The 26,085-nt window shown below is 42.3% G+C and overlaps 1 protein-coding gene and 1 long non-coding RNA gene across 14 annotated transcripts in view; one reads left to right on the top strand and one right to left on the bottom strand.

The window, feature by feature from the left end:
* The window catches only part of CYRIA (CYFIP related Rac1 interactor A), a 101,435-nt gene that overhangs the window by 35,493 nt on the left and 39,857 nt on the right, over positions 1-26,085 (top strand). For 9 of the 13 annotated variants that reach the window (XM_073001819.2, XM_073001804.2, XM_078388360.1 and 6 more), the window contains one exon: positions 8,060-8,107. The gene's annotated coding sequence lies outside the window, so the exon portion shown is untranslated. Of the gene's footprint in view, positions 1-8,059; positions 8,108-9,093; positions 9,213-26,085 lie in introns of all 13 variants that reach the window. The other 4 variants (XM_078388391.1, XM_078388369.1, XM_073001814.2 and 1 more) reach the window with 2 other exon arrangements.
* Positions 4,233-4,924, bottom strand: LOC144587514 (uncharacterized). Its single transcript, XR_013542663.1, has 2 exons — positions 4,811-4,924; positions 4,233-4,414 (listed from the first exon to the last, which is right to left on the bottom strand). It is a non-coding gene; the product is annotated as an uncharacterized LOC144587514 (long non-coding RNA).

The following is a 26,085-nucleotide window of genomic DNA, read 5'->3' as shown; positions in this document are numbered from 1 at the left end:
AAGCAGAGGCTAATAGTTACTGGGCAAAATAGAAATTTATTTATTTATTTATTTATTTATTTATTTATTTATTTATTTATTTATTTATTTATTTATTTATTTATTTATTGCATTTGGTAAAAAAATGTCTATGTTTGCCAGCTAGGTTGTAAATACATATTTTTGAGAAATGATCACATTGATTCTTAATTTATATAGAAACTGTTTCTTTACTGAATGCAACTGGTAAAAGGTGCTAATTCAAGCTAATTCAATTTATAGATTTAGGGTTGAGCTACTGTGCTTATATTCAGTGTGCTTTCTATTAGCCATTTAATCTTTTTTAAATGCTGTTTTTTTACCCACCCTGCTGGAGATTGTCATAGTTTTCAAAGTGTGTCGTGACTTTAGAAATGTTGACTTCTTCCTTTTTTTCAGTGGTTCTGCTATCACTTTCCTTGTGAATGAAGACAGGCAGGATGAGGTTGGGGCAGTAAATCATATGGACGTTTTGCTCTTCCTCATTTGGAATGACTTCTGAGAAGTGTGTTGCGAAGGGGATTGTGCAGGGAAGCTGACCTCATTATCAGCGTCATAGTCTGTGGATTAAGAAACGCTTAATTTACCACACTTCGGATAACACTGCTGTAGAAAATGCTGGTGACTTGATAGTAACCTGACAAAAGTAGAATCATGAGATGATTAAAATGCGCGCGCGCGCGCGCGCGCGCGCACACACACACACACACACACACACACACACACAGAGAGAGAGAGAGAGAGAGAGAGAGAGAGAGAGAGAGAGAGAGAGAAGTGTGTGTGTAAATAGCTAATTATGTTGGCAACTGGAAGTCCTGTGGTTTGGCTGGATGCCTTGCATGTTTGGATGTCTGAGTAGGATTGTACTGTTAATCTGTTCTAATTTCCTGCGGTGGCAGTGTGTTTTAAAACTAATCTAGTTATTTTATGCCCCTCTTGTTCTGTTATTTTCTGTGTATATGGCATATCCTGTGCATGTTGTCTCAAGTGTAAGCCTCACTGAATACAATTAAGTTTATTCCTTTAAGGATTTGAATTATTTTTATTTTTTGTTATGTGTTTCTGTTTCAAAATTGTCAAGGGGCTTGGAAAAGGGGTTTGAAAAGTAAGGTAGAATTTTCTAAAATGTAAAATTTCCGGGTATTTTAAAGCCGTGTGTATGAGGGGAGAGACTGTATATGATTCCCCACCGCCCCATTTTTTTCTACAGAAGAAAATTGAAATTTTGGGGAGGAAATTAAATAAGTTCAATGCTTGATTTTGCTTCAGATCTAAACCTGTTTTACTGATTTGGCAACATAAAATACTGCATTCCTAGTTAGCTTATCAAATTTCACTATTAGAAAACCATAATTCGGGGCAAGAAACATTGTGAACCAGTCCTGTACTAAAGCAAGAGCTGTACATCCTACGTTGTCTATACACGTGCCCCATTTTTTGCCATGTGAGGAGTAGGAAAAATACGAAAACAGAGACCAAAGCATTTTCTGACAAACAAAATAAATTTATTATTTGGACAGTTTTGCTCATACTGAGTCTGTCTTCTTCACACCAGAATAAAGTTTATCCGAAGCAATAAATACCACCCTTGTATGCAGTGCCCACTAGATGCAGAAATGCATCTTTATTTTGATTGTTATAATTTTACCATATGCACAGGAATTGTTATTCTTTAATTCCATAGTGTGCCTTACATATAGATGTTGAAACTCTGCAGTTCCTGGCATTTTGAGTGAATAAGGCTTTGTCTGAAAAAGCATTTCACTCATTCCAAAAGAGAAAGTATTGTACTAGAGCGTTTATGTTTCCCAACTGTCCTGATTTTTTAGTAATTTGGTCAGTTTGTTGGTGGAGAAAAACCTCTTCTCTGCCCTCCACCCCTACCTTCAAATCTTGACTTCCTCCAATGTATATATACTTTATGCATGCCATTATATCACCGGTTATATACGGAAGCATCCTAAGTACAGTCTAGTGTTCTTTGACTGTTGACTCAATCTAAGATCCCAAGGGGAGGTTGGGTAACGTCTGAGCAGTGAATCAGAGGACACATGGAATATCTTTGTATTTGAGACTAAACTAGTTGGCATGGCAGTGGGAAACATTTTGGGAGTGGCATTTTGTAATTGTCTATCACACCCACTTCTAATTTAAGAGAAGTTTTTTTTAAAAAAAAAAAAAACTCCACTCGTCCATAGTTGTGTTCATAAGTCCTACTTTTTAAGTTCTTCCCCCCCACACACACACACCAATTTATATGTCTCTTAGTTTATAAAAGTTGCTTTTTGGAGTATAGAACTCCCAGAATCCTCATGCCAGCATGGCTTCTGTTAGCTGGTTGATTCTGGGAGTTACCTTTCAAAAATTCAGTTTTTCCAAGCTTTGCTGGATACTGTATGTTTTGTTTTGCTTGGAACTTTGGATTGAATCCTGTTGGTGGAGCTGCATGGTCGTAAGGCTGATGATGTCACCAGCTACGAACATTAATCTTTAATTTAATACCTATCCTCACAAGTTTTTAAGGTCCTTAGGGATCCCTGTAGAAACCTTTTGGAGCTTGGGGGATGGGGGGGAAGAGCATTTAATATCTGAAAATCACAACAAGTTCTTCCCAAACTTAAGGCAGAAGCTAAATTAAACATAAACATAAGTGGCTGATGGCATCATCAGCCTCGATGCCCATGAAGTTGCACAACAGGATTTCAGCCAATCTTTCTCAGAAAAATATCAGCACTTCTTATTCTTTAGGTTGTGAATCACACTCTGGGTGATTTGCCCATATACGGAGCCTCATTGGAATATTCTAGAGCTTCTGCAGTAGCAAAAAGATACATTAGTGCAGACCCCTCCCCCCTAGTATATGTACCTTGGTGAAAAGGCTCTCCAGTTTCTTTTGAAATTGCTGTGTTGAGAGACTCAACGTTGCTTCTGTGAGTTTTTTCTGAAAGTGAAAGAAAGGAAGTTACTTACCTTTTATTATTATTTCAAAATATCTTTCGTTACCAATCCTTATTATTTATTTCTTCCAAATCAAGTTATGCTCCAGCTTTAGGGCCAAAGCCCCCCCCCCCCTTTCTCCTGGGTTTTAGTTCATGGCCTTTTCAGGCCGGTTTAAATGCTGTGTGGTTTGCAACAACAAAATCCCACTTTCTGATGGCTATGCTAAGTGCCTTTTTTGCGTTGGTCAGGTTCATCAAACTTCTTCCTGCCCTCACTGCAAAAACTTCAACTGCGGAGTTCTCTGCAGTCACCTTCCTAGGCTCAAACTTCGTCTTTGGGAGCAATCTCTCCAGCCTGCTAAGCCCATGGCCCAACTGTCCTTTAAATCCCTACCCCACACTAAAGCCATGGATAAAGCCGTTTCCGAGGTGGCAAAACAACGTCCATTTCATTCTGAACACAGGTGTCTGTCTGTCTATTCCACTGTCATCCAATGTGGTCCATCCATGCCCTTGCCACCTTGGCAACTGTCTCAGCACCGACAGCAACTTCCATATTATTGACACCAGCTCCATACCGATTCCATCGATGTCGACGACCCTTGATATCGACCACTGTCCATTGATGCTCCTTCAACGTTAACAGCTTGACGTTGACAGCAATACTTTGAAGACCAACCTTTTGATGTCGATGTCGACTGACAGTCGGTCTACTCATGGCACAACGCTGAACCATCTGATCACAGTTCCAGACCTCAAATAACATTGGTACTCTTAACATTACCGTACTCTGACCTAGCAGACATGGATCCTCCATCACCGGCAGAAGACTTTCAAACCTATGCTCAGTTAATGGTTCGTATGTCTAAATCCACCGACCTACAAATCCACAGACCTACTACTGAGCCAGCAGATGTATGATTCCATCTCCAAGGACACTGTGACACTGGTCCATATCTCCATGCTTCCATCTCTCCTTAGCACAGCTAGGTGTCCCTGGACCAAACCAGCCCCATCACACACAGTGTTGAAATGCATCAACAACCTCTATCGAGTGCATGGCCCTGATGCTGTCTTTTTGCAAAAACAGTTGGCTTCTAATTCCATCTTCGTCGAAGCTTCACAATCTTGTTCTTGACATTGACAGGATCTAATACCACCTAATAAAGATAGCAGGCACATTGACTCTGTGGGCAGATTGCTATACTGTATTCTTCTTCTGCTTTTACTATGAGGGTCTCTAACTATCAAGGAGCTATGGACGCATACCAAAGCTTTCTTTGGCCGAGATCCCAACACAACCTCTCACACTTCCCCCTGCCCTATGGAGGCACTTGCCTGCGTGGAATGACATCACCACAGATGCCTGGGTCCTCTCCATCATACAACACAGGTACCACATAGAATTCCACCTGCTTCCTCCACCATCACAAATCGTCACACCTCCGTCGCAAACCCTACAGGACGATACACAGTTGTTGTTACTCAAAGACGCTGTAGAAACAATACCACAACACCATACAGTGAAAGGTTTTTTCTCTCGTTATTTCACTGTTCCCAAAAAAGATGGTGGCCTCCGCCTTATCCTCGATCTCAGAGAACTAAACTGATATACCACTATCATCAAATTTCGTATGGTTATTCTTGAGTCCGGCCTCCCGCTACTCTGAAAAAAAGACTGGTTCACAGTTATAGACCTCAGAGACGCCTACTTCCATGTCTCCATCCATCTCACAGGACTTAACTTCTCTTCCAACTCAGAACCCAGGCCTACCAATTCAAAAGGCTTCCATTTGGACTTGTGACGGCCCCCCAGGTATTTCCCCAAATGCATGGTCCCAGTGGCAGCATACCTCAGGCTTCACAAGATTCACATCTTTCCGTACATCGATGACTGGCTTCTTGTAGCTCATTCCCATTGCAAAGCACAGTGAGACATTCACTTCACTTTATCTCTCCTCTAAGATCTTGGCCTTGCGATAAATCTGCAAAAATCCAAGTTAACACCTACAAGACTGATCCATTATATAGTCGCAGTTACAGACTCCAAACATACTTGAGTGTTTCTCCCAACAGAGAAATGTCTCAATTTAACTTCTTTACTCCATGCCTTCACTCCTCATGCACTTGTATCTGAGTTAACAGTCCAATGTGTCTTAGGCACTATGGCCTCTACTGTTGTGGTCCAGCATGGCTGTCTCAAAATGAAATCACTTCAAGCATGGTTTCTGGCCTTATTCAACCTGCTGGCAGACCCACTGCATACTCTACTGTGGGTCACTCCGGAACTCGCTTCCCAGCTTTCATGGTGGCACTCCACTCAAAACTTATGATGGGACGAACTTTTCAACAACCCCGTCCACAAATCCAAGTTACCACAGATGCCAGCCTCACCAGCTGGGGTGCCCACTGCTGATCCCTACAAATCCATGCCCAGTGGTCGCAAAGAGAAAGAATGCTCCATATTAACGAGCTAGAACTCTTAGCAGTAATAAAAGCCTGCAAGGCTTTCACAAACCATTCATTAGCAATATGGTCCAAATAGCCACAAACAACATCACCACAATGTACTATATTCTCAAACAAGGGGGTACTCACTCCCCAAGTCTCCTTTATCTTGCTGTCGACCTGTGGGAATGATGCCTCTCTCATCACATTTAGTCTCAGGGCAATACATGTAGCTGGTCACGACAGCAATCTGGTAGATTCGCTCAGTTGCAAAGGATCTCAAGTCCATGAGTGGGAACTAGATCAGACTGTCTTTCTCTCCCTGTGCACACGCTGGGGCACACCCACCATTGACCTCTTTACTTCCCGAACAAACCAGAAGTGCAAACATTACTGCTACCACGCAGGAGTTGGCAAGAACTCCCGCAGTGACACATTTGTTGTCCGTTGGTCCAGATCACTCACTTACCTCTTTCCACCGTTCCTACTCTTCCACAAGGTTGTAGTCCGCCTTAAACAGGACGAGCCCAATGCTACCCTGATAGCTCCGTGGTGGCCGTCACAGCCATGGTTCCTGATTCTCCACTGGCTGTTGTCTGACGTTTATCACTTACCCCGCCTGCCTCACCTGCTTACATCAGCCAAAAATCAAATTCTCCACCCAGATCTCCCTGCCCTTCATCTTGCAGCATGGAGGATTCTGCCTCCCTGATGAATGTCTTTCCTCATGCAGAGAAGCCCTCAGCTAGGAATAAGTATAAATGGAAAACATTCCAATCATTCACTGCAGCGTCATCACTACCTTCAACCAACCCTTCTCTTACCATTGTCCTTTGTTTTCTACTGCAACTAAAAACTGTGGGCCTTTCTTTTTCGTCCCTCAAAGTCTACCTTTCAGAGATTTGTGGCTTATCAACTAACCTCTCCGGCAGCTAAGTTTTTCAGACACCCTACTCTGAAACATTTCCTCAACGGACTGTCACACATGTATCCTGACATACATCCTCCATGACATTAGTCCTTTGACACCTTACAAGGGTCCTGTTTGAGCCCCTTACGTCAACTGATCTCAGATTACTTACCTTTAAGACAGTGTTCCTTGTAGCTATCATGTCAGCTTGGCGTGCTGGTGAACTGACAGCCTTAAAGTCCGACTACCCTTATCTCTAGTTTTACCCGGATAATGTCAAACTCCTTGTAGATACTTTTTCCTGCCCAAGGTTGTCTCCCAGTTTCACCTATCCCAGCCCTTGGTTCTTCTGTCCTTTTTTCCTTCTCCATCTAATCCTCAAGAAAGGATTCTCCATACATTGGATGTAAGACGGGCTCTGGCCTTCTGTATAGCCTGCACCCAATCTTTCAGATGCTCAGCTAGACTTTTTGTCAGCTTCCAACTTCCTGCTAAAGGTTTCCAAGTTACCTTGCAGCGAATATCCAAGTGAGTTGCGTCTTGCCATGCAGCTTGCTTATCATCTTGCTCGAGTTCCAGTGACACAGAATATCTGCCCCCACTCCACCAGGCCGTTGGTGACATCTGTGGCGTTTCTTTGAGGAATCCACCTCGCTGACATCTGCACCTCTGTCACATGATCACAACCATACAGTGGTGCCCCGCTAGATGCTTACCCCACATGACGTCAAAATTGCGTACCAATGAGTTTTTTGCGATCGCTATTGCAATCACAAAACAATTGTTCCTATGGGGGAAATCCGCTTTACATTGATAGGTGCCTGCTTCGCGAACCGTTTGTTCGCAAAATGATGTTTTTTCCAGCTCTGCAAAATGGCTTCCCTTTGCAAAATGGCTTCCCTCCCTTTGCAAAATGGCTGTTTTCCAGACCCCTGCTTCGGAAGACAGTGATTTGAAACAGCTGATCGGTGGTTCTCTATGGGCGATCTTCGCTGGACGATGAGGTATTTCCCCATTGGAACGCATTAACTGGTTTTCAATGCATTGCAGTGGGTTTTTTTCCGCTTGATGACGATTTCGCTTAACAGCGATTTTCCTGGAATGGATTATCGTCGTCAAGCGGGGCACCACTGTACATCACTATGGATTGGACATTCTGCAAAAATCTGAAACTGCTGTATTATCATCTAGCTTGGCGTGACACCCTCCTCCGGGTAAGGTAGCTTGTTAGTCACGCAGAGTGTGATTCACAGGCTACAAAGGAGAACGACAGGTTACCTACCTGTAATTGTAGTTCTTCGAGTGGACCTCTGTGATTCACACTTCCTGTCCTGGCCTACACACTGTCACAACCTTTCTTTATGTGGCGGTTGACCAAACTGAAGGGAGAGCCTTAGGTACATATCTACTAGAGGGGAGGGGTCTGCACTAATATATCATTTCGCTACCGCAGAAGCTGTAGAATATTCTGATGAGGCTCCATGCATGTGCAGATCACCCAGAGTGTGAATCACAGAGGTCCATTCGAAGAACTACAATTACATGTAGGTATTCTGTAGGTTCAGAGCCCTCGCTTCAGACCTTCTAAATGTTTTCAAGAACCCATTGCAGAGGCAAATCTCCGTTGTACATTGCTGTCTGTTCTCACTGACAGAGCACAACCGGTGAAGGTAAAGGAAAAGTTGTTTGATCACTGACAATTGTCCATAAGGCCATTCCTGACTACTCAATTGTCTTGTTGCAGATTGCTGTTGCAGATTATTGAACTGGTTCAGAAGAAATACATTTCCAGGTAGGAAATTACTTATTGTATTAAATTTTCTTTTAGGCAGCAAGCCAATAAAGATTTCTAGGTATGTTTTGTTTCTAATGTTTTGTATTTCATTTGTATGTAAATAGCATTACCGGCAAGCTAAAGCTCCATTCATCTGTGAATCTATGTGTACATAATTAGATTTGAGCCCTAAGATGAATGCGGAATTCTCTTATCTTGCTAAACTCTTTTGGTGTGTTGGATCTTGGGATGCATTCAAAAACTAGTGAATCAGAACTAGCGTCTTTTTACATTAAAAGGAAGGAGGGTGTATGTTTCCAAAAAACTATTCCCTACTCCGTGTTCTTAAATTAACCCTGACCTTGCTTTTGCTAAATTCATTAAAAGGGACTCTTACAAAAAATCATGCTGGAATAACCTTTGTTGTTATGTGCCATCAAGTTGGAACTGACAGCAATCCTAACAGGGCTTTCAAAGTAAGTGTGACATTTAAGTAGCATTTTTACCAGTTCCACATCCCCAGTGAAGTTCTATGGTTGAGCAGAGATTCCAATCCAGGCCAGCTGACTTCATCACTCTATCCACTACACCACACTCTCCTAGTTCCATAGAAAAGCATAGAGCTCATTGGTTTCAGTGTTTTGGGACTTTCCCACTAACTAGCATTTGGGGATGCTTCAGAATTTTGTTCAGCACTCATTTCTAAGCAAATAAACCAGATTCACACTTTCTGGATTAAATACAGATTGGTCCATGGGTATCCATAGCATTATATGTTTCCCCACAATGCAGAGTTTGCCCAATACCCTTCTCATTTTAAAATACCAAAAACCAAAACAAAGTAAAATAAAAACCACCAAATATTTGTAAACACGTGCATTTTAAGATCAGATGCCTACAAGATATGTATTTCAGGCTGCAGTGCACATTTTTAAGGATAAAAGTCTATATTTAACTATTTAAATACACATTTTGAGCGGTGTTTAAATTTTTAAAAATTACAGGTTGATGCCAGAATCTGCATTTGAATGAATATGTGCAAGACACCTGGACCAGAATCAGACTGTTTTCTCTGTTCCTAAATGCCGTGTAGGCTACAAAATAGGGAACCTGTGGCCATCTAGTAGGTAGTTTGCTAGAACTGTTCACCTTGTCAGTCTTGCCTGTTCTGTGCTCTCCCAAACAACCCTAAACACCTAGCTAGATCTGTTTCTCGTAGTCTTCATAAGATATAGATGTTTTGGGTTTTAGAGGAGAGGAGTGAAGTGAGAAACCATTTGGCCTGAAAAGATTCTCAAATTCAAGGAACTGATGGCAGTAGCAACAGTGTGAGTCCTTCTACATGCTGTATGTGGCAAGATGCAGAAGATGAAGGAAGAGTATTTGCCTACCTTGGTTTGTTGCAGTCCACCTTGACTTTCTTGACACCTTATTCTTATCTGTAGCCAAAGGAGCCCCATTTGTGTTTTTGTCTATTGCAGTAGGGTATCTCTGACTGCTCTTGCTGGGTACTTCCAAGGTAGTTTTTTCATGACTGAAGGTATCCACAGTAGAGATCTACAGGGTGCCGGTGAGACAGAAAGCCTCCATCTTGTCTTGGCTTTGTCCATTCTATTTGACAGAGCATTATCTATTTTCAGTTCAAACGTACTGGTAACTGTGGTGCTTAAGGCAAACGATATTAGATATTAGAGAAAAGAGTATAAAGCAAGAGCATAATGGGAATTTCAGAGGATTGTGTTGTTTTTCAGCATTCACCTTCAGAAACTCTCTTAGAGCTTGATCCTATTGACAAAAATTCCCACTGAGGTACCTGCTGATGTTTTTTAAGGGTTCTCCTTTTAAAAAAAACAACCACACAAAATTTTTGTGTACACACAGAGACATGTGCACGCATGGACTACTGTGCCAGGGGAGCGAGTTTTTTCTGCTCCTTCTGCCAGAGGTCTGTTTATTTTGTGGTGGATGTGGCATCGATTCTTTGAAATCAATTTCACATATATTAACGCCCCTGCTGCTTTAAAAAAAAAATCCTGCTATCTGATATAGCTCTACATCAAATAGCAGCAATTTAAATTAATAATATAAAAGCACCAATCTCCCACTGCTTGCCTGATTGCTGTCTCACCCACCCCTCAGTCTCCCTGTCGCCGTGCCCTCTCACCTTCACCCCAGGCCTCCTCTTTCCCTTTCCACCCCATTATCTTTCCCACTCAACCTCTTCCCCCTCGGTTCTCACTGCCTCCCCCATTGCCTCATTGCCTACTGCCTGTGACTAACCAAGTTTCAGCTGGTGGTAGCGTTGGTGGAAGGGGCCTCTTTCCAGCTGTGGGATTCCCTGCTGCAGCTTCTTCCAACTGGCCTCAAGCAGCTGCAGGGCCCAACCATCAGCTGTTCGGCACAGCCTGGGAAGCCGTGAGAAGCTGCAGAGCGAAGTCCCCCAGCTGGGATTGCAGAGAGGTCCCCTTCCCAGATGAGGGTTCAAATTTCATTGCCTCTCATGGCTTCCCAGGCAGCACCAAACGGCTGATGGTCAATCCTACTACTGGGAATGGATACAGCAATTCAAAACCGCGTGACGGTCACATGGTTTTGAATCGCTCCTATTTGCATCTCTGAAGGCAGGGGTGCAAATGATCTATGTAGATTTGCCCTTCGCTTTGGCTAATGCAGCTAAGGCACTCCTGAGGCCTTATGTGTGCTTGCCATGTAAGGAAACTGCTAGTGTGTTTATCAGCCTTAAATTAATTGCTTCTGAACAGAAATCTCACCTTGAAGAGCATGGACTACAAATAGTAGGTTTTCACTAATGTCCATTTGGGATATCATCTTGGGGGGGGGGAAATGGTAGCAATTAATGCTGCTAGAATGTTGATGGGGAAGCAACTTGAAGTTAATCCTACTTTTAGTTCAAGATTTCAAGTTGAAGCCTCCTATTTACATTACTTAAGAGTTCATTTTCTAATTTTAGTGTCAAAACGAGGCAGAATGCTAAATACAAATTTTAATCTACCATAGAAGAAGAAAGTATGGCATAAAACATAATCCATGGAAACTGAGAGCTGCCAGCCAAAACCCTTAAAATAATGACCTGCCGGAGACTCAAAACAATGACCTGGAGATCAACAGTAGCTGTCAAATGTTTTTCAGAATAGAATCATGTCAAGCTGGTAGCAAAAGACAGATTGAGGTGTGGTTGGAATCATTGTGCTGAGTGTTCCAACAGGAGATGTCTAGCATAGGGTGCTTCTACATAGCTGAGAGAGTGTGCTTCCATGTAAGGTTATTATTGTGTCAATTGCCCTGCCTCAAATTGGAAATTTTGTGGAAAAAGTGACTTGTCTTGGCTACAACTCCCGGAGTCCCCTGTGTCCCCACAAACCCTGCTATTTCAAAGCTCTGGGTCCTCATTGCCTTCCATATGTAACACTCCTGTTCTGTTTCCACCGCTTTGTGTGCCTTTCTTCCCTTGCTGTTAAAAAAAAATCTGAGAAGAAAAGAAGGAACTTCACAATGTTTTTTTTTTACACTGCTGTATCTTTTCACAGCCACGAGCAATAGCATGTGAAACAGAAATTCATTGTTGGATCTTGAGGTGCAAGAAGTTGCACCCCTGGCAAAAGTGGCAGACCTGGCGTTGCTTGGGCTGATTCCTTGTGGCTTTCCACGAAATGTGAGAGTGCGTTGAAAAAGATCTCTCTTAGGTCTTTAGTGAAGAGGCTCTAATGAGAAACTTCTTAGTGCCTCCAGGAAGTCTCCTCCTTTGCCTGACTATTTGAAAACAAGCCCAGTGTCTGTCTTGGATGTCGGCACTGCTGGGCATACAGTTTCCATGATGCTTCAGTGAACGCTGGCCAAGCCACATCTGCAATATCCATTACAAGTCAATGGTTCTAAAGGAGGAGGTTGATGTTTCCTCTGTAGGAAGCAATGGGTGAGCTGTACAGAAGTCCTTCTCACGTTAGATCCCGCAATGCAAGGATGGGGGAAATCTCACCCTCCAGATGTTTTCAGCACCGCAGCTTCCATCCTCTCTTATGATTAGCATTGCAGGCTTGGACTGATGGGAATTGCAGTCCAGGAACATCTGGAGGGCATATGTTCCTGCTCTTGCTGTACTGCAAGCTGCTGCTTTCCTTTCATCCTGCAGCAAACTGCCAGATTCCCATTTATTTCTTGTATTCTCCCAGCTGGTTGTCTTGGGGCCGACCTGTACAATATGTTAAGTGTGTCGTTGAATTTCAGGTCCCTCGTTTCTTTTCTTTTAAGTATCCGCTGCTGGGGTGGGTGTCAAGAGTGGGGCTGCAGGAAGGAGGGGTTTACTTCCTTCCTTCCATGCACAGTGTTGTCCCAGGAAAATTCACCATCCAAGAAAATAAAACCAGAGTTTGGAAAGCTATTTTGTGAGGGAAAACATTCTCATAACTTATTACAAATTTCCCAAAAATGTAGTTTTTAAGGATTTTATTTCTAAAGTAGTTTATGAAGTTAATTCTTGCTTTTGAATGAGGTGGGGGATTCTTGAGATTGGTGAGAGACTGGCTTAAACCTGAATAAAATTTGGGGGAGCAAAATCCTTTCATAATGTCTCTAAATTATTCATTAGAACAACACCAATACTACTCCACTCCCACTTGTTACATAGCTTGGTTGTACCCTTTTACTTTAAAATAAGTAACTTATTCCAAATAACGATGTCATTTGTAACATAAGTTCATATAGAATAATTACACATTTAATGCTTCATCCAGTTTTCTCCTCCAGCTCCATCAGTGTAGGCAAATTATTTTGTTAAATCTCCCATTCCCCATTTAGAGTCATATCAGACAACAAACTAGTAGTGATTGACTCATTCACAGCAACCAGACAGGCTGCATACAGTATTATTACCAGGCTCTGTCATATACTCATGTACAGGGTCATATGCATGCTTGTTTGAAAAAGTACTGTAGTACCCTTAGTTTGAGAATATTACAGTCTCCTGGAATATAAATGCATTCTTCTTCTTCTTTCCATATTACATAATGTATGCTTTATGTCAGTGTTTCCCAGTCTTTTTCGAGCCAAGGTGCCCTTTTATAATAGCCAAGTAACCCACAACCCCTCTCACACTTCCTCATCCATGAATCTGACAGGGCCTGGAGGCATCTCCCCACCCAGGTCCCCTGCGCAGCCATGGCCACACCTAGAACAACGGGAGACTCAAGTGGAGTGGAAGGGACCGCTGCCATGGTGACAACTTTTCAATCCCGCTGCCATCTTGGTCATCAGCATTTCCGGCGTATGTCATGGGCTCACCTTATCCAGGTCTCTTTGAGCCAAGCTAACACTTGGGGCTGAACGGCTGACATCAGCCCTCCAAAGGTGGATGTGGAGGAGCAGAGAGAAGCGAGCAACTCTTTTGGAGAGTGTAGGAGTGATGTGCATTCATAAAAGGAAAATCTGCCCCCAAAGGATAACAGAAATACTGTAACTAAGAACTCTATGTTGCCTGCCATTCCAGTTCAGATTAAATTTGTATCTGGGGGGCAAGAGAATCCTATCCACCTATGGGCCAAGAGAAAGAAAACAACATTGCATGTACCATATTTAGTATAATAAATATAACAATAATTACAACTAAAAATAACTGCAGTGACCCCTCCAAAAAACACTTTGAGACCTCCTTGGGGTCTCAACCTTCCAGGTTGGGAACTCATGCCTTATGTCAAGACAGCACAGCTCCAAAGTATCCTTTGTGTTTTTCAATATTTTGGAGTGAGGCCTATCACACATCATAGCTTTTGACATCTTATCCTTTGGCTAATGGGGTTTTGTCTGCATGGAGAAGCCCATTTGTAAAGTGCTGGAAAGTTAGAAAACAGATCTCTCCACATACGGTCCATTCAGAGAAGCAGAGAAGCCAAATACCTGTCTGTTTTTCCTGTGTAACAGGAACAAATCTGAATGCTTTACTGTTCTAGGACATATTTCCAAAACTGGACTTAGAACCACACCCAGGCAAAGTTACAAAACAGGATGCTGTTCCATAGTATGTGGAGCTATTGGCAAATGTTATAGATGCAATCTGTAGGGAATGGAAAATTCAGACAATGAAATGTGTACATTATATTTTTATAAAAGCAAAATGCTTCTGATGCTGTGCAGTACACTTCCCTTGCATACCCCAGTTATAAGAGAGTATTTAGTCCTTCAGCTAGGGAGATAAATGACTTTTCATTATGTGAATAATATAAATTTTGTAGACATACATGGGAATTTATTCTGGGGTTTCCTTTACTTTGGACCAGAGTAGGTGAGTTCTGAAAGCCTTTTGTTTACTAGTATTAGTCTTTAAGAAAGTGTAAAGGAGGATTTTAAGATTTCTCGATTTTAAATAGTTTTCATAGTTTCATATATATATATATGATTATAGTAAAAGGACCTTTATTCCTAAATGTTTAGGCTAGTACTCTGTTATGGAGAATAATACTCTGATGAAAATCCCCAGCTTGCAGTTACATAAGCCAGAGATTGCACTGTTGCAACTGATGAAGCTCACACTTGCACAAGGAGGTGCTGGAAAACTCCTTGTGGAAGCCCAGAAGAAGCCCAGCCACTTGGATAATGGATGATTATAAATATGAAATGGGCAAAGAGGGTTCTGGCCTTCATGAGGATAATGAATTCTTGACTTCTATGAATTTAACTGATCCCTTTCACAATTTGTCCAACCCTTCGCTTTAAAACTATAACCACTCTCTATGTCCTTTGACCTTTGCAGTTTCCTAACCACAGGAACCATTTAAGGCACAGTTAGCAAGGACATATTTTAAACTCCTTGTCTTGATGTTTAAAGCCATACATTCTTCCTGTTCTTAATTATTTAGCGTAGCTGGTAACCTGCCATATTCCTTTTAAGAGAACTCGGTCCGCAAGTTCTGGACGAGTATGATGTCCAATTCCAGTCTTCAGGCATTGTCTCACTTCGTTCCAAAGGTGTTGCTTACCTCCTACACCTTTGTATGGAACCAGAGTTGGATAAATTTCAACTTGGAATCATAGGTGCTAGGTGTAGGTAGAGGAGAGTGACTGGTGTATCGACTTTTGGTTTTTTGCCCATTCCAAGGAGTTTTATGTTAATCTACATAAGTGTGTGTGTGTGTCTGTGTGTGTTGTAAAATATTGTGTTTTGCATTCCCCCCCCCCCATTGTACTGATTTTACTAGAATGCCCTCTAATGGCTGTTGGGTTCAGGCAATGAGCAGGCGGATGGGCTTTGTGGTGATCACCAGATAATGGATGAAAGGAGAGCAAAGAGTCTCTTAGCAATAGATTAACGAAGTCAGCCACACACACACAGATGGATGTCTGCCAGCAGTACTCCTGGTGGGCGACTCAGCAAGGAAGCAGAATGAGAAGTCTTCTCTGTCTCTCTCTCTCTCTGTCCAACAGTAATTTTGGGAATAAAGCCCAACACTCTTAATTTGTTCTGATTAAAGATGCTGCCCAACATCTCTGTGGATTTAAAATGATGACACAGATTTGCACTTTGGTGAGCCCAGGCTTTTATAAACTTGGATACTCAAAACTGTAGTTTTGATCCTTCCAGCCTGGGATGGAATAAATTGAATAAGTTTCATCTCCTTAGGCCTCCGCTTGAAAAGAAATGACCCGCACAGTGGAAGAACTGGAGATAAAAACAACATTCTGTTCTAGAGTGGTCTTTTAGGCCAGATGGGTGGGGTATACAAATAAATAAATAAATTTCTGATCCCCAACGTTTTTGTGAAGACTCCATTACATGTGCCAAAAGCTATGCCAGTTTTGCCATTCTTATCATTTCAAAATTTTACATTCGCACGATGCACAGCTAACATTTGCCCCAGCAATTGGTTTATTTCCTCCTTGCCAGTGGGGTTATTTTAAAATGCACCAATTGTGTAGTGATTCAATTCATTTTGATTCTGCACCTGTGAATGTTGCTGTCAATTTGTTTATTTTGCAAATGGGTCAGGTTTTTGGAGGCTGTGGTCACTTCATGGCCACTGTGCTTGTCGCCTTTAAAAGGGAAAAAAAATAGTTTTAAAGGCGAATCAGTAAATTGTTCATTGCGGCAGCAACAGCAGCCACCAAAACAGCAGGAATCCATCGCTCAGAAGGAGACAGCCTTTCCCCATCCTTCCCTGGGTGGCCCACATGTCCTAGTATTATTTTTTTAAAAAATAAATTATTTCCCCAACAGTTATATCGATAAAGCACTTGCAGGCTGTACGTAATTCAGGCTTTAAGTCTGTAACGCTTTACTGACATATCAGTAGTTATAAATAAATAAATAAATAAATAAAAGGGAGTGGCGGGGCCAGAATCACCACGATAAAAGAATTGATTTAAAATATATTTGCCCAGCATAGTCTGCTAAAACGGTTCAGATAGCTGGAAATGAGACAATTATTTCCACAACAGTCACCCTCCCTTTGTGTCTCCTACCCTGAAAAAGCCCCCGCAGTGAAGATCCCCTTCCTTTCAAGCTCATATAAACACCCCCCCCATAATGTACCCACTAATATATAAAAACACATCGATTCCAAAAAAGGGGGTGAAAATAAAACTTCTTTTTTTTTTTGGCACTGAGTTGCAGATCCTTGTGTCATGTTATCTGTTGTTTCATGCTAACAGGCACCACCTAGGGATATCACTTTGCAAAGCATGGGCACGGCTTTCCTCCCCCTTGGTAGCATCCTTATATTTGCAGAGCTTCACCTGTCACAGCCCATAATGGGAGCCTCGGGCTTGGTATCTTAGGGTTTGCTTCCAAACCACAGGCGATTGACACTCACTGTTCTGTGTACTAAATACATGTTATTGATTTTTAAAAACTGAATAAAACATGAAAGTTTGAGGTGCATATTTGTTTGCCAATACATTTCTGAAGAAATAAAAATAGAGGCTGCTAAATCACTGGATGCACACGACACTCAGACAAATATGCAAAAATCGATAAACTCCTGTCTTTGTGCAATTCTAGAGTGACTACGGGGATAAAAAGACCATTTTTGCTCTTATGGTAGAGCAACATCATAATGCATCCTTCTTACCCCGTCCAATATTCATCGGTTGGAAAAGATGGCCAATGATTTGAATTAAGGAAAGGGCAAATAGAAAGTAATGCAGTAGATTGTCTTCCTTCTTAATGTCATTTGTGTTCCCTCCATTTGTGGGAGTTTTGTTTTGTGTTGTGTTTTTACTACAGATTGAGAAACACCCAGGCAATGTCAGGGGTCTAGGAGACAAAGCAGATCAGGATGGCTACCCCATTGATATATTCTTTATTTGCATACAGAGTGGGTTGGCAGAGATACGCTGCCCCCTCTTAATTGCCTTTCTACTTCCATGACAACTTCTCTTTTAGGGCTGAAGTTTAAAATAATTGGCTGCAAATTTCTGCCCATTTTCAGGTGTTTTTTTTTAAAGGAAAAGAAAAGGGAAATTTAATATAAGAGCCTCGTGGCGCAGTGGTTAAAACGCTTTATTGCAGCTAAAACTGTGCTCACGACCTGGGGTTCAAATCCCAGGTAGCCGGCTCAAGGTTGACTCAGCCTTCCATCCTTCCGAGGTCGGTAAAATGAGTACCCAGCTTGCTGGGGGGGCAATGTGTAGCCTGTATAATTAAAAATTGTAAACCGGCCGGAGAGTGCTTGTAGCGCTATGGGGCGGTATATAAGTCCAAAAAAAAAAAAAAAAATGGAGAGAATACAGTAGAACCTCTGTATCTGCAGGGGACTGGTTTAAACTGCTTCAAGTGATCTAGTTTCATGGAGTGAACACATTGCTTTTAACATTTTGCTTTTAAAGTTTAATTTATGAATTTGTTGTTGTTGTTTAATCATTAAGTCTTTTCCGACTCTTCGTGACCCCATGGACCAGAGCATGCCAAGCCCTCCTGTCTTCCACTGCCTCCCGGAGTTTGGCCAAATTTATGTTGGTAGCTTCAGTGACACTGTCCAGCCATCTCGTCCTCTGTCGTCCCCTTCTCCTCTTGCCTTCACACTTTCCCAACATCAGGATCTTTTCCAGGGAGTCTTCTCTTTTCATGAGATTGCCAAAGTATTGGAGCCTCAGCTTCAGGATCTGTCCTTCCAGTGAGCACTCAGGGTTGATTTCCTTTAGAATGGATAGGTTTGTTCTCCTTGCAGTCCAAGAAACTCTCAAGAGTCTCTTCCAGGACCACAGTTCAAAAGCACCAATTCTTCAGTGGTCAGCACTTTTTATGGTCCAGCTCTCACTTCCATACATCAGTACTGGAAAAACCATAGCTTTGACTATGCGGACTTTTGTCAGGAGGGTGATTTCTCTGTTTTTTAAGATGCTGTTGAGGTTTGTCATCACTTTCCTCCCAGGAAGCAGGCGTCTTTTATTTTCATGGCTGCTGTCACCATCTGCAGTGATCATGGAGTCTAAGAAGGTAAAATCTGTCACTGCCTCCATGTCTTCCCCTTCTATTTGCCAGGAGGTGATGGGACCAGTGGCCATGATCTTTTTTTTTTTTTTTGATGTTGAGCTTCAGAACATTTTTGCGCTCTCCTCTTTCACCCTCACTAAGAGATTCTTTAATTCCTCCTCACTTTCTGTCATCATAGTGGTATCATTTGCATATCTGAGGTTGTTGATATTTCTTCCAGCAATCTTAATTCTGGCTTGGGATTCATCCTGCCCATCCTTTTGCATGATGTATTCTGCATATAAGTTGAATAAGCAGGGGGACAATATACTGTACAGCCTTGTTGTACTCCTTTCCCAACTTTGAACCAATCAGTTGTTCCATATCCACTTCTGACTGTTGCTTCCTGTCCCACATATAGGTTTCTCAGGAGGTAGATAAGGTGGTCAGGCACTCCCATTTCTTTAAGAACTTGCCATAGTTTGCTGTGGTCGACACAGTCAAAGGCTTTTGCATAGTCAATGAAGCAGAAGTACTGTAGATGTTTTTCTGGCTTTCTCCATAATCCAGCGCATGTTAGTAATTTGGTCTCTAGTTCCTCTGCCCCTTGTACTTCTGGGAGTTCTCGATCCACATACTGCTGAAGCCTACCTTGAAGGATTTTGAGCATAATCTTGCTAGTGTGTGAAATGAGTGCAATTGTACGGTATTTGAAGCATTCTTTGGCACTGCCCTTCTTTGGGATTGGATGTAGACTGATCTTTTCCATTTTTATTATGCCTAATTTATAATAAAATGCAAATAACAATGAAACAGAAGAACAGTGAAAGTTATGTGAATGTAGTTATTGCAATGTAGTGTCAGGTGTTCTCACCTTCTGACGATCCTTCTGCTTTGGACTTTATGGTCTGAGGCAGGGCCAATTCAAGGTTCTGGTGGTCCCTGGGCTAAAAATATACTTGTGGGGCCTCCCTCCCTCCTTCCTTCCTTCCTTCCTTCCTTACCTCCCACCTAAATAGGTCACAGAAGTTGCACAATGTAAGAGGGGAGGGCGAAGGGAGAACAACACCCACAGTTCTGGCTCCAGGAATTCATCCATACTGGGAGGTAATATATTTTTCTCTGATAGAATTTTAGAAACATATCATTTTAATGCAGAAACTTGATATATCATGCTAGTGAGCATACATAGACCTAGTGTATCATGTCAATGAGCAGTAAATGCATAAACTTTGTGTATCAGGTAAATGAGCAGCAAATCATTACATCATACCAGTGCCTTCTGAGCCTCCAAACACCTAGCCGGTGCCCTCTTAGCCCCCCAACAGCATCTTTGTGCCGTTTTAACCTCCTTACAGCCTCTCTCTGCCATCTTAGCCCTTGAAATAGCCTGTCACTGCTGTGCCTGCCACTGTCAGCTCTGCCGGGCCGGCATCCTCAATGATGCAGGCGATGGGAGAAAAGGCTGTGTGCACTGTCATTGCTCAGATGGTGTGAGGTCACGCATCATGATCCCATCACATAGAACTTCAAAGGCCCTGCAAGTGGTGGGCCGCAGAGGTTGTGCAGCACCATCATTTGGGGGGGGGGGAATCTCCCCTTTTCATGTGGGTCCCTACAGACAGTGGGTCCTGGGCAAATGTCCACTTTTCCCTCTGAATCTAGCAGCCCTGGTCTGATGCCTCCACTTTTATCATGAGTGTTATTTCTGGACACCAACGCCTCCTGAAAATAAGATTCTGGATTCAAACGTAGTAGAGTTTATACTCAATTCCTTGCTTGAAGGGTGAAAGGAACTTTTCTCCTGCAAGAACATTTCCCCCCCTCCCCTTCTACCAAGCTAGCAAGAATCCTGCCATAGACTATGAAATTTTGATCCAGGTGTTCTGAAAATCTGCTGTGGACACTAGAAATACATCTGCCAGGCAACAGGGGATCATTTAAATGGCAACAGGCGATCCAGTTTCATGGAGCAAAAACATCGCAAACGTAGTATTGTGATAGTTGATCTGTATACCAAGAATAGCTAAAGGCTGAGTAGTCCATACGGCATGGATTCTGTGGACAAAGGGATGATTAGCATCCTCAGAACAGCACACACAATTCAGATACAGACTGTTTACAGAAACCCTATGGTACTGCACTTCTGGAATTTTTTATTACTGTATTGTACCTTTAATTCCTTCCTTGAATGCTGAGAGGAACGTTTTTCTATCAGGATCCCCCTGTTGTACCAAGCTTTCCTGTGCTGCTTTGCTCCAGGCATTCTGAAAACCTGGGCTAGACTCAAGGAAAGGATCTACCAGAGTTTAAACAGCTTCTGGTAATCTGATTTCATTGACTGCAGGTGACCGTGGTGAAGTAAATCAGTAGATACTGATCCAGGGGATATGGGGCTTCTACTGTATATAAATGTTAATTATAAAGGAGGGGGGAAAAAACGACATTCACAAAAAAATAAAACAGAGGAAATTCTTGGGTGCTTTAATGAAAAGGAAGCAACTTTGAGACTCAGATGAATATTTCTGTCTGTTGACTTAACAACCTGATAGCAAATTTTGATATTGTTTTTTAAATAAAGGAAACAAAATAGTAGCATTTCCTCTTTCAGGTGGTGTTTTATTTTTATAATTCTCCCCTCTCACATCAATACATTTCTTGTGTAAAATTAGTTTCTTCATTCCGTCGAGCAAGAATCAGGGTTGTAAGGATGTTTCTTTGCCCACCTGTGCAAAATGAACATCACAGAACCACCCAGTTATGTCTTGTTGTCCAGCACGGGCTCTAGCGCTTCTCTACAGGGCTGGTCTTGCACCTTGTGATTTCCACTTCTTCTGACAAGTACAGTTGGACTTGAAAAGCAGTCGTTAGGAGGCTGGTGACCCAGCAAAGAGAGCAGTGAAGGATTGGACAAAAGAGCTCATCCACACTGGTTATTTTTTTTTCCAAATTTCTTTGCACCCATGATGCAGAAATGGTCTCCAGCAGCCACATGATGCAGAGCTGAAAGTGGGGAACTAAGTTAAAGTGTTTTTCTCCCTGTTTCCATGTGCTGCCCTCTATATGGATAAATGCTTGCTCCAAAGCAAAGCCCACCCCTTTCTGTAGGGCTCACCCATAAGTTCAAGTGTGGAGCAGTTGTCTTCATGGGGGTTCGCGTACTGCGGATAAGGCATTTTGGCCCTTTTTAAATGGATCTTACCTCACTTGGTTAGGTAGTAAGAAAGGCAAAGGTTTGCTGAGATGGCTCAGCTGTTGTATGATTTAGAGCACTGGTTCTTAACCTTGGAGTTTTGGACTGCAACTGGTTACTCAGGAGTTTTGGACTGCAACTCCCAGAAGCCTTCACCACCAACTGTGCTGGCTGGGGTTTCTGGGAGTTGCAGTTCAAAAACATCCGTGTAACAAAGGTTAAGAACCACTGATTTAGAGCAGCAGCAATGGCAGTGATGGCACCTGGCCGTTGATAGTGCATAGCATTGAGCTTCCCCACGTGATTCCAGTGACAGCTCCTGACAGCACCTCTCCAAAGAGCTGCATACCAGAAGGCTGCACCAGAAGGCTGCATTCAGAGACTCTTTGCCCTGCCCACTGGGCACACCGATCAGCTTCCCCATTCACCCTCTTTCTCTTCTGTGTGCACCCGAGACTTCCAACAAATGTTCCAGCAAACAGTGATTAAATGTCATAGTGGAAAAATGAACAACAACAACAACAACAAAGTACTGCAGCAAAAAATGTGAAGATTTGAGAATAGTGGGTGGGTAAAATGGGAAAGGAGGACATAGGGAAGGAAATGAGAAGAGGTCAGGAAAGGCAATCTGGGTCAGAAGTGGGAGTTCAGGGAGCAATTCCAGATGTTTGTGGACAGGTGGTACCAAGAAGATCCACTCCATCTCGCTACATTCAGCAACAAATATACCTCATCATGTGTGGGCAACAGTACCAGGAAGATCTATTTGGATCTGCAGCAAAAAATGCCAGGATGACACAGCAGAATTTTAGACCGATTGTAGAAAACACCAAAATGTGGATAAGCGCAAAGAAATGGCTTGGAATTCCTAGGAGAAACTGGTTTTACATTGGGAGAAATTTATTCCAGCAGAGTGGTGCTGATGGAGTATATTGAAAAATAAAGATATCCTCTGAAAGAGGAAAAAGTTTCTTTCTTTTTTAAATTAATTTTTTAAAAACGTTTTGATTTGTTATGAAGTTATAAGTCAATGAACAATACTTTTCTAATGATGTTTTTGAGTTGTTTCTTTTTCATTAAAGGATCTTAGCATTTCTTTTAGGTGAATGCTGCCTTTTCCCCCCTCCTTTACTAATATTAATTTGATTTTGAAAGTGTGTGGCTTTCACTGTTGGTATGTCTCTAAACAATTCCCTTTTACGAGTTGGTGCCTATTGTAAGTGTCATCAATCATCCACAATACCTGAAGTCCCCCCCTCCCCAAAAAATACCCTAGTATCTAAGATGCAGTTTTGGGGTTTTTTGCACTTCCCAGGCTGATGTTGCCACATAGTGGATGACTCCTCTAACTACAACCTCCTGTGTAAATATAATGAATGCCTTCAATTTTGCTTGAATTCAGTTGGCTTTTAGGTTGCTTTTAGCTGCTGAATTCCTTAAACTTAATCATTGCAGCATGCAGTGTCGGTTTCCACTGTCTTTACACGAAGCATGTGGTAAGGCATCAAAATAGACTTTAAAAAAAAAATCTCATGCAAGATAAATATACATATTGCACATACGAAGCAATGTTGCATAGAAATTTTTATTTGCAATTGAGCTAAGCCTAGGATATAAAGTAATTCTGTAAGAGAATTAGACTAAAAGGATATAGAAGCAGTAAAATGTGTGAACGATTTAAAATAAAAAGAGGATACATTTAAAAATGTCCTTCTTAGAAATAGTGAAGATAGTTAATTTTATTTTCATGTCTCCAGGAAAGGGAACTCTTGCAAAAGTAAACTGTCTCCCACTTGAACATTTACTCCTTAATGCTAAGGTGAAGAAGTTTCCAGCATAGTAAGTGGACAAGTGAGCCGTTTTCTTCCACATCTGCTCTTCTCCCTGCCCTGTCCTTCCAAGTTAAAACAAACAAACAAACAAAAAGACCAGGGAGAGAAGTTGTGGAAGTGTTGATGAATGAAGGAAAAAGTTAATCAATCTTACTTGCCCATTGCGAAGTAATTTACTCATGTATTCTAGTTCTTCCTGTTGTTTTCTAGTACAGTATCAACTTTTTGAAAAGGCACAAAATCATATTGCTTCACCTGTGAGCCTCCATAGGGGGCATCAGTCCTGTGGGTTTCGTCATTGCCACCCTGGAGAACAGTCCACAGAGATAACAGGAACTTTATTATTCAACAATGTACAGGTGGCTTTCTGGCCTTCCGTGGATCTTCCATTCAGATGCTCAGCCTCCCATGGTCGTCTTAGTCCAGGCAGAGTTGCTGGACTTAAATACCCCCCCCCCCAGGGATTGAAGTCCATTATCCCCTGGGCCATGATCGGGATCCCCAGTCCCTCAGTGCCCAGGCCCTGTTTGCTACTCCTCTTGAGCGTGCAGTCCCCCACTCTAGCTGACTGGCCGAGTCCCTTAAACTGATGTGTGTACTGTCAGCGATGCACCTGGGTCAGAGTTGGATTTGGAGCAGGTGATGTAATTAGGCTGGGTGCCCCAAGACCAGGGCCAGATTGCCTCACTGCTGATTCGGTCTCCAACAGGTCTAGGAGGTCTTGCATCCAGCCATGGTGCATCTGACGAGCACTGGGTTCCAGAGGAGAACATACCTCCTCCAACCCACTATAGCCACAGTAAGAGAGGAACTCTGAGCACCATCAGACTTCAGGGCGGTCGAGTACATCGTTCCATTCCTCCTCTGCTTTCTCATCCTGACCGCTCTCCCACTCCTCCTGCAGCTTCTGGCTGCTCTGTACCTCCCCTTGCCTCCACTCCAGACGGTTTTGCCAGCTTTCCTACCTTTGGCTGCTTCTGGTTCCCATGCAGATGTGGCTTTCAAAATGGTCCAAGTGAGGGCTTGACCCATCCTGAGTAGATTCCCAGCAAAGGATGCCACCCCTAGACTTCCTCCCAGTGGACACTTTGTAGGGCCCTGGAAATGTTGGTATTGACCCTCGCTCTAGGCCAACATTCACCTTCTCACACTCTGTTTATGGTATATTGTCATATAAGCATTATTTGTCAGCATTGTTATTGCTAAACCAATAGAGGCAAAGACAAAACGTTTATGTGTTTTGCTCTCGCACTGAATTCAAACAGTGCGAGTGCAATAAACATACAGAACTTGGAAAAAATTACTTTCTTGAACTAAAACGCATGGGCACGTGGCTCCTAGCCTTGCTGGCTGAGGGATTCTGGGAATTGTAGTTCAGAAGTACTCCCCCTCCCCCCCCAAAAAAAAACCCCACCTCTGACCTGATCATACCCTGGAAGGGCATACGGCCAGAATCCAGTAAGCTCCACATTAATGTTCTTAATTAATGCTTATCTTGAACAAGGAATTAGTATTATTCTTATATTTTCTCCTGTCTGATTTAGGACTGATTTCTATACAACAGAGGTAATCAAACGATCTTCTATCAAGCTCATTGTTTTTAAAAGTTCATACAGACTGCTGCATTAAATACAGTAGTACCTCGGTTTACAAATACTTCAGTTAACGTAATTTTTGGTTTATGAATGGAAATCCATTGAAAATAATGCCTCGGTTACGGTTTTTTTGGGGGGTGGGGTTTCAGAGTACGAAGAAAGTTTCCCCAGGATGCATTGTGCCTGGAGGTTTATAGCACCGCCCCTGTTCCTATAGCAATCCACGTTTCAGTTTATGAATTTTTCACTTTATGTAACATCCTGTAGAGCGGACTAATTTCGTAACCAAGGTACTACTGTACAGAATCTAGTTCAAAGAATTCATGCCTTACTACTGTATCTCTATGACACTATAGCCATTTTGATTGTGAAGTTAAGCATTTAATTGCCAAAGGATGTTGATTTCTGGTGGAAGACAGCTACTGGTTTCTAGCATTTTCCTTCCACTTTGTGTTCCCTTCAGCTGTGAGAATATCTAATTACGTAGAGACAAAACCTCGCTTGTTCACCTTGAACCTTTGCTGGTTTGGAGTCAGTTTGGATTGTCTGTAGCCTTTGGAGTTGGTTTTGCTTGGCCTGTATTCTTGAACATCGTATTCTATTTTGTGTTACTGTAGTGCACTGTGGTCATCTGATAATTCAGTGCTTAAAAAAAAAAACACTACTAGTTTAAAAACAGAGTATCACGTTGGTTCAGATTCCACAAAGTCAGGAAACAGGAAGCTACAGTTGATGATTCAATAGTTAGGCCTATGATCAGGAATGATATTGTGTAGGACCACAAATGTTGCTGACTTGCAGTGTAACTTCCTTGCATCCAGATTGTGCCTTGGCTTTTCAAATGCAGATCCCAATGAAGAGGATGCATTGCCCAATCCCACTTCTGATCCTCTTTTGCATTATGAGTGGAACCTTGTTATATTTACTGGAGGAATTATCTCAAATTACCAAAAAGT

This window comes from Pogona vitticeps, chromosome 1 (genome assembly GCF_051106095.1).
Source record: "Pogona vitticeps strain Pit_001003342236 chromosome 1, PviZW2.1, whole genome shotgun sequence".
NCBI classification, from domain to species: Eukaryota; Metazoa; Chordata; class Lepidosauria; order Squamata; family Agamidae; genus Pogona; species Pogona vitticeps.
This window is presented reverse-complemented; position numbering and strand designations above follow the sequence as displayed.